Below are 10,008 nucleotides of genomic sequence, written 5' to 3' on the forward strand. Positions count from 1 at the left end.
CTGGCTGGACTCATTTGAGTCCCGTTTCTCTTTTTGGGGTTTTTTTGTTGTTCTCCCGCCCTGGCGGGGGGTCAGGCTAGAAGATCTACTAGGTCCCTTCCGACCCTTAATCTATGAATCTATGAATCTATGCTCATTATATTTAAAACAAGTTGCATGATTGTGTTTATGTCTGCTCTAACTGAAGTGCCCACAGTGTCTCCTGTATTCAGCATCCAACACTTCGAAATAGTGGTGGGGGCACTTTAACTAAAGATCATTCAACAAACTTTAGTTAGAACATGCCCACCAACATTTTGAAGCATGGGTGACACTGAATACATGTGATACTGATTAGCTGTGGAATGTGCTAATTAATTGAGTCTGCCTGATTAATTGTGTATGCTAATTAGCATGCATCAGAGCAGGCAACCAGCACGTGTGTAGGTGCCAAAGGATGCCATAGTATCCAAAATGCCACAGACTTTAAATTGGGCCTAAACTATCATAGAATCATATAATCAAAGAAGTAGGGTCGGAAGGGACCTTGTAGATCTTCAAGTCTGACCCCCTGCCTGGGCAGGAGAAAAACTGGGCTCAAATGATTCCAGCCAGGTAAGCATCAAGCCTCCTCTTAAAGACCCCCAGGGTAGGAGCCAGCACCACTTCCCTTGGAAGTTGGTTCCAGATCTTGGCCACCCTAATTGTGAAGTAGTTCTTATGGATGTCTAATCTAAACCTACTCTCCAAAAACTTATGGCCGTTATTCCTTGTTATGCAAGGGGGTGCAAGGGGAAACAAGGTCTCTCCCAAACCCTTCTGATTCCCTCTAGTGAATTTATAGATGGTCACCAGGTCCTCCCTCAGCCTTCTCTCATGAAGGTTGTACGGGTTCAGGTCCCACAGTCTCTAACTGAAGGGTCTGCCCTGTTGTCCCCGGATCATGCGGGTGACCCTCCTCTGGACCCTCTCAATGTTGTCCACATCCCTCCTGAAGTGGGGCACACAGAACTGGACACAGTACTCCAACTGTGGCCTGACCAGTGTCGTGTAGAGGGGGAGGATCACCTCCTTGGCCCTACTTGAGATGCACCTGTGGATGCACGACAAGGTATGGTTATCCCTACCAGCCATGACCTCGCATTGTCGGCCCATGTTCATCTTGGAGTCAATAATAACTCCAAGATCCCTTTCTGCCTCCGTGCTCTCAAGAAAGGAGTTTCCCATCTTATAAGTGTGCTGCTGGTTACTACTGCCCAAGTGCAGCACCCTGCGCTTGTCAGTATTGAAGCACATCCTGTTTTTGTTAGCCCACCCCTGTAACCTATCCAGGTCTTGCTGCAGTATTTCCCTCCCTACTGGCGTGCTCACCTCACCCCAAATTTTGGTATCATCAGCGAATTTAAACAGGTTGCTTTTCACCCCGTCGTCCAAATTGCTGATAAAGAGATTGAACAGCATGGGCCCAAGGACCAAACCCTGGGGGACTCCACTGGCCTCTTCTCCCCAGGTCAAATATAGCCCATCCACCACCACCCTATGAAGTTACTCACTTGAAAATTTTCTTCGCTCTCTCTCTCTCTCTCTCTCTCTCTCTCTCTCTCTCAAAATTACTAACAGGCAAACAATGTATGAGTATGAAGCAACAGTATTTGAGAAAAAAAAAAATATTCCCAGAGAAAACAGAATGATTGCTAGCTAAGGATTCATATTAAGAAAAAAAAATGCATTTGTTTTGACAATACTCTTACATTTCATAGTGAATCATAAATTTTGGTAGCAGGGATGATCGTGTGTGAAACATGACATCATCTCTCACTCTGAACCTATGTAACATAAATAATTTAGACTAATGAATTCATTAGATCTAACATAAAATAGTCTTTAATCTCCCTCATCCCAAAATTAATCTTTTGAATTATTTGGTCCCCTCCCTCTTTTTTTTTTCTTTTCAATGATATTTCCATGTCAAAACCTATCAATTTTTTATAATTTCAGATTCATCTAGGGCCTGACCTTCACTATGTGCATGCCATTAACCTTTGCATATCAAGTCATAGAGGCATCTGGCAACATAAAGTAAGTGCTATTAAATCAAAAGAAAGTTGTAGATGATGAAATGCATCTCAAATAGCTAAAAGCTATTTATTTAATTATGCATGTCTCTAATGTCTTGGAAACAAGTTCATATCTTGTAAGCATCCAATCCAAAATGGCTCCAGTAAACTGCCAATTACTGTTCTTGCAGTTGAGCCTAAGTTCTCTACTGAAAAGTACAATTCTCCTATGGAGAAATTAAGAATGAAAGCACTCTTTCCCCTAGTAGGTCAGATATGTTGGAATGAAATGCAAATGAACAACCAGGCTACATAATACTAATCCTGCTGTTTACTTTCTTGGGTATTTTTTCTGTGCTCGTTCTAAAGTTTTCCTAACACTCTTATGAGGGTTTCCTATTTAATATGAAGATAACTTCTTCAAAGAGAAGCAGAGATTTGTTATCCTGAAAGAGAGAGAGAAATGATAACAGAGTTATGGTGGAAAAATGGGGAAAGTGGATAACTGCCAGAACACTCCCTTTCCTCATTTATTTGGGATACTTCATTAAAGCAAAAAATATGGATATGTATGAACCATGCTTTAATTGGATATGCATCTGGATGTTGTGTGGTAGATTAAAACCATGCCACTAAAGCAGTAATCTGTGTGCTGTAGCTTTGTTTTCTTTTTGAATACTTTTTAAAGGTTCTTGTTTTGCATTGCTTACCTTTTAAAGGTCTGGAATATTTATAAAAGCAATAAAATTAGAGTCTAGAGACAAGACAACTTATATTTTTTTAGGATTTTAGAATTCAGTTGAACTTTACTAAATAATTTACCTAAGCAATGCAAAAAGGAAGTGATAACCATTCCAGCCCTTTGGCTAAACTGTTATGTGGGATGCCTGATTCATCAGCACTAGACAGCCGTAACTTATGTATATGGAGCACACAGTAAAGTTTTCCAGTTTACTTGAGGGGGTGAGCAATGTTTAAGATTCTGCATACTCGTAGATATTCTTCAAGGTTACCAGAAGATATAAAGGCATGTACTAAACCTCAGGCTGAATTCATAGGGGGTGGGGAAGGGGAAAAAAACCCAACCAAACAAAAAAACAGTCTTGTTATTTGTAAAGTTCTCATGTATTTCATTGTGAAGAGGGAGAATGCAGGACTCAGAATTAGTGTGACTCCGAACTTTATGAATACATTTCCCTCCCATGTCCTTTTTGGGGGGGAAAAAAACAAAACAACAAAAAAACCAAGTTCACTTTTTAAGAACGTTGAAGAAAACTTTTCTAAATGATATGATGGAATTTAGCAGCCAGGCTGTCTAGGTCGGCTAGATGGACACCCACCAAACATCCTTCATTGCGAGAGGTGTCACCTGTCACTGTCACCTTCACACAAGCCCTGCCTATAGAGTAGCTTGGGGATGCATAACCTCATGAACAGTGTGTTGGCTATTGGGAAGAATTAACTGGTAGTTGGTATTTATTACAGCACAACTCCTTTGTCCTTCATTTTTCCTTCTAGGCCCTGTGATGTATCAGGGTTTTAAATCAAAGCACAATCCACTCTTACCCCTCCCCTCCCATTTTACTCACAAAGTTGAGGGAGCTCCTGCAGGAGTGTAGAGGGAGTCTTTGTATACAGCCTAAATAATAAACTAGCTTCACAGCAGCATTGCTAATTGTAATTTTAACATTTAAAAATATCCACCAAACCAGTCCTCTGTAAAACTTGTAAAGCACTTCTGAGGAAAGGGGCCAGAGTCTGGTTTACAAATACATGCTTGCATGGTGCTGCAGGTATGTGTGGGATGCAGCTTATCTCTGGGAGCAATAGAAGACCTACTTGCATTAGGAAAAAGAGCAAGTGTCAGGAGCAGAAGGTTTTGGAGAGTTATCCACAGAAGCAATTTGCAAGCTGTGACAGTCATCACATTCCTCTGAAGTATTTTGTTATTTTATTTGTAAAATAGTTAATTAGCAAGTGAGTCATGTCCTTTCTCAGGCTGAAGGGTAGAGCCAGAGGAGGAGAAAGGTGGCTGGAGGTATAAACTTCTTCCTATCCATATGAAAATGGGAAGAACCCATCTGAAAATAAATGTGCAACAGGGCTAATTAGATGGCATTACTGAATGATCCACTTAGACAGGGGAAAAGGGAAATGCTGTATACTTAGATCCCATTAGAAGTTATTAAAATGAGTATAATTCAGTTGAATGCTAGGCCTAAATCTAGCAGTAGTGGAAAATATAATGCGATGGGGGGGGGGCATAGGATTTAGCGACTACAGAACTGCAAAGCTCTGCAAGGCAAAGCCTCTTTTGCTGAAGCAGAAGAGGGTAAAGGGGTTCACAATTTGCAAACCAGTGAAACAAACAGCAGCAGTTTCAGACAGCGGAGAAGAAACCTGCCCTGTCTCTGCCTTGACTGCAAATATTAAGAGGAGTTGAGTTGAAGCCACACAACATGTAAAGGGAGCCAAGCCCAATCCAGCTCCGGGCTTGGAACAGAGACAAGATTGCTTCTAGGAATAGAGACATGGTTTATTTGTTAGTATCTTTTTAACATTGTGACCTTTAGAGAAAAAGCCCATCATCAGAAGAGCTATTTTTGTTTCTGTGAGGGGAAAAAAAAAACATGGCTGAGTGGCGTTGCTGACAGTGAGACTGTCATTTTAAAAATTATGTTATAATGAATATGAGCCTCAGATGAAGACAATTGAGCAGATCCCATCTGCTCCCCTCTGGACTGCAGTATGAAGGGGAGCAGATGGACATAAATCATGCCAGAAATTGCTGGGAGTGGCAGTGCAGCACTGTAGCATTATCCCATGATACTGTCCAGCCACTGTAAACTCCCATTACCTTTGCACAAGTCACACTGACGAAATGCTACAGGAAAGAAAAGAACAATGTGGCTGGAAAGAGGGAGTCGTTAGAATAGTCTACGCTACAGATCATGTGCTCCTTTCAATTTGCCATCATTTACTATGAGAATTGACTGTGTGTGTGTGTGTGTGTGTGCATGTGTGCGCGTGTGTGATTAAGTTTAATCAACATAAATTTCCCCTTCTTGCGCTAACTCACAGATCATGCAAATTCTTCTGTGTTCAGTAGACTGATGGGTACATAACAAAGAAACCAACTTGGGCTGCTGTAAGCAGAGGCATAGGCAGGAAGCTCTGCACCCAGGGCAGCTGCATGGCATCTAGCCCAGTGCCAGTTACTGTGGGGCTGATTTCAGTGATGTGATCAGCTGCTGCTATGGCTGAGGTTATTTTTGCACCCCTACACCCCACAAAGATGGTGCCTGGGGCTGCTGTCCCAGTTGATCCATCAGTTATGCTACTGTCTGTGAACCGTTCAGACCAGGTGAAATCCTTACTCCTGACTTCAACAGGGCAGAATTTCTCCCTCTGATTCTGGCCTAAAATCTGTGGGATTTGGCATACAATCACCTAGGAATCCTCACCATAAAAGCCTTGCATATATTGCACCATTTATCTATATGTACCCTCATTAGACTTGCTGTTCAAAAGAAGTGAGCTGGCAAAACAGATACTTGTTGCATTTTCCAAAACCCAGCATTTTCTAAGTAATTGCTCCTAATTTTTATGTAGGATGAGGTCATAAGGATCTACATGAGAAAGACAATCATGCATATGATGCCTTGAACTCATGTTTCCTGTACATATCATTAAGATGGGGAAATGACCATGCAGGACTCCTGAGTTTGTGTTTGTTCTCTAATTTAGAGGTCATCATTTAAGGAAAAAAAAGGGGGAAATGCTGGTGCATTAACTGAGATATCAAAATTGTTCTCCTCACTTAAAATATAAATTTCAAGTTGAAGTCAAGTATGATATTGCAAGAGAACTATTAGTAAATCCTTACACTACAATGTTAACTTCTATTCCATTTGATGGCTTTGCTGTTGGTACATGGCATAAGATGCATCATAAACAATATAAATGTAGGTAAATGGCATGTATTAGTGTATTAAGGTACATTCTGATCTCTTAATTGAGAATATATAAATAAATATCCCCTTTGCCTTTTTCCTGTTTTGTCCAGTTTCCTGTTGTCTGGCTAAGTAGGAAATAGTTGCCCTACTGGGTCATTTAATAGAGACTACACATATGTAATGCTTCCCATTCCTGTGGGACCAACTGGCATATATAGCATTTAGACAAAGTAGCATCTTGGATCCAGATTATGAAATGGCTCTTGGATCTGGACTCCAGTTCTGGAACAGAAAAGAGTTAAATAGTGAAAGACAAGTGCAGAAAAGGTGATTCCTTCAAAGGTCTTTGCAGCCATGGAGCCTAATTTCAACTGCTCTGGCCATAGGCATCCTAAGCATCAAAATATCTCTTCATTACCTTTTTTAACATCTTCTTTCATGTGGATTCTCAGGATAAAAAACCAAAAACCATACATGGATTTCATACTTGTGGTAAAGAACTTTATCATAGTAGCTTCAGCCTACATTATTAAACTTTGATGTTTGAAGTTCAGCCCATTAAATCTGGTTTTGTGCACCAAGTATGCAGCTTAATTTTCAGAGGTACATCTCTCACTCCCTCTCAAGTCAAAGCCTTAATTTAGACACACGAGTGTAAAAATGTCAGCTGCAATCTTGAAGTATTTCCCATGTCTTAAGCAGGCTGGCTAAACATAGCTGCTCCTTAACATATCAGAGACAGCCTAGCACAATGGTTGAACCTTTCCTTTGAAACTAAATCCACATTCTTTTTTTCCTGTTATATAAAGAGCCAGTATGAAATCCTGGTTCCATTGAAATCAATGGCAAAACTCCCATGACTTCAGTGAAGATAGGATTTCATTCTAGCATTGAGTTCATGCATATGTTTCTATTGCTTCAAAAAACATTTCTAGATGTATTTTAAAATTAGTGTAATAATGATCAGAACTTTTCTTTTCTGCTCTAGGTAGTATACATAGGTCTTTAAGTCTTCATATTCACCACAGCTAGAGTAGAACCAAATTTATGTATCAATACACATGATTGTTTAATTAGAAACAAATAAACAATTATCTATGATATTAATGCAAACTACCTGAAATAAGTAGCTATCTATGTACAACCTATGATATATAGTATACAAGAGGAAAATCTTTTCATAGCTGGATGAATGCTATACCAGATGCATTCAATTTTTAAAGCGTCTGATTCCATATGATAGTTAAATATTAAATCTGTTCACATTTACATATAATTCTCTCGTGCTAAAATGATTAAGGGAAAAAGTAAGGTCTGCAATTAAAGTATTTTGCTGGGTAAAATCGAGTGTAAAATTAGTATAAATTTTTTGTCTTCCTTTAAATTAATGCTAGCATAGTGATTTTGATTTGCAATTAATGATGAAATAGATATATTATAGTATCCACTGAAATGGATATATTTGAGGGTAGTTACCCTTACATTAAAAGTGTCAAGTATGAGCAATTTTTTTTTTAAGCTACAATATGATCAAATAGATCTGATCCAAAACCTCAACTATAATTGGAAATGGTCCTTTCTTCATCCTCAGTGAGTTTTTTAAATCAGCCATTAAAGACAGAGTCAATAGCAACACCTAAGGTTACCTGACTCTTCTTTTTCAGGCTGTGGACACATATGAGAACGGGCTCATTTCCAAAAGTCCCTAATGGGCACCAGTTCACCCTTCTTGTGGGTCAGAGATGTCTACATGTACAATGCCTCTACGTGTAGAAAAGACATCTTTTAGATGGTGAAATGCTATGGTTTCAGGATGGGAGTGAGCACCCAGCCCAGCATGTAATGCAATTAGTGAGTTTGGGGGGAGACATACACCCATCCTTTGGGAGTCCCAGAGGGTGAGTGACCTGCAGCTGTGGCTCTTTCCATTTTTCTGCTTTCCCTTCTCTTTTAAACACAAGTTTGGTAAACTTCAGAAGCCCATATCTGACTGACCTGTACCACGGGCTTGTCTGATGGGTGGCTGGGAGTGGGGAAATTTAGGTTCTGGGTTTTCAGTTATGTGGGGGCATTATGAGGGATCTTACTGAGCAGGGAGTGAGGGCACGGCTAGTTATTGGAAAAATAGTTTTACTGAACAATCAGTACAAGGGATCTTATTTATAAAAAGTGCCAACAAAAATTTTAAAAAATAAAAAAGGAGAAGGCTCCAGAGTTCTGGCTGCATACCAGAGCGGTCAGTTACAGAGGAGGGAGAAGCAAAGAACAATGCCACGTGGGATGTCTGGGAGACCAGCCAGGTCCATGTCACTGAACACTTGGTGTCCAGACATCACAGTGAACCAGTTCAAGGGTTCTCGTTTTTCCAAGCACGCTTTTTTGAACCACCCCAGGCTGCTTTAAAGTAGTTTCCCAGGCTTGTATACCTGTCTGTTTCAGCTTTAAACTTCATTAAGGCGATGTGTGTCCGTACCCTAACAGAACTTGTTTTCATCAGTTTGTAACTTCACTAATTTTAACCATTTGGGCCATATTTTTCCATCTGCCTCAAACTGAAATCATCCTCACTAAGCATACTCAAGACTCTCACGACTTCCAAAGCTGGCCAGGTTGCCTGTGTAGTCATTGAGAAACAAGCACATTTTTCCTCTGTTGTAGGGACAAAGCTTGCAATGCCTTTTCAGTTTCTGTTCCCAGCTACCTTGGGGACTAGCTATGGAAAATGGGAGCAGCAGCCTCTCCTAAATGTAACAAAAGCAGTTTACCCTTCCATGTTACCAAATGAGAAACATACAGTCATGCACAGTGGAAATCCATCATAAGGTGAAAACCTGCTCCATTCAAATCAATGGCAGAACTGAAGTGTTGCCCTAAAGTATTTGGGCAATGACTACACTTGCTCAGACATGAAAAGGATTAATGGGTTCCCACCAATTAGCTCACTTTCCCTGGGGAACATTCTGAAAAGAAAGGGGAATATAGTGAAAATGAGCCTGCCAAAGAAGAATTATATTGTCTCCTCCCAGATGGCTGATATGAGAGAGATTTTTAGATGCAGTTCGGAGTTGATTTGTTCTAGTTCTGAATTTTTGGTTTTGGAAATAAAGCAAGCCCTGAGGAAAGGGATTGAAGAGTGCTATACTTAGATTTTTATTGTTTGTTTCCCGACAGTGAGTCTGCACACCAGGTAATAGTACTCTTAACATTTAAGGCTCTCTTGTGGATCTTCTGAGGCTCAACCTGGCTGCTGTAGGTGAACTGCTGGAACAAAAATGCCTGCAGGCAAGATGGGTTACATTCTTAGCTGGTAAAAAAAATGGTGTTGATCTGTTTATATCAATGGAGAGATGCTGATTTAAAGCAGTTGAGAATCTGACCCTAACTAGTAGCTCTTAAGGGCTTGGAAAAATGTGGTTGGGTATTCTTAATATTTTCTTCCAACAGCCTCAAGCCAGAATGTGGCCTATTTTAAAACATTGACTTTCAAAAAAGAGTACATAAAACTGCACTCCTATGGCATCCAGAGGGAAAATTTTAGCATAACTTTTCCTTGCATTTGAAAAATGTTATCTCTTTTCAGTAGCCACTACACTTTGCATTATTTTCCAGGTATGTCAACACTTCAGTGACAGAAGTGACCTTAAACTAGCTAGTTCAGGTGCTAGTAGCAATTTAATAATGGCATGCTTCATGCAGGCTAATTTACCCTGATTCTCTTGGTGGGTTGTACTCCCTGCACTTAGGTCTGAGCTGTGGCTAGATCGTTATTTTAAAGCTAACTTGGGTAAGTCTACACTATACTTCTGTAACTGCTATGTAGAAACATCACTGATAATTAGCTACTGCAGATCTCTCTCTCTCTCTAGGTTAACTTCAAAGGGGCTGAATGTGCATTCAACACCCTGTCTTCTCTTTCTTGTTATCTTCACCTTCACAGCTTTACAATATGCCTTTATAGTGTGATTCATTTTGAAAACAGCAAAAACCCATTTACACGATTAGCTTCTCTGTGCAAC

This window comes from Gavialis gangeticus, unplaced genomic scaffold, assembly GCF_001723915.1.
Source record: "Gavialis gangeticus isolate Ggan-Ray unplaced genomic scaffold, GavGan_comp1, whole genome shotgun sequence".
Classification (NCBI taxonomy): Eukaryota; Metazoa; Chordata; order Crocodylia; family Gavialidae; genus Gavialis; species Gavialis gangeticus.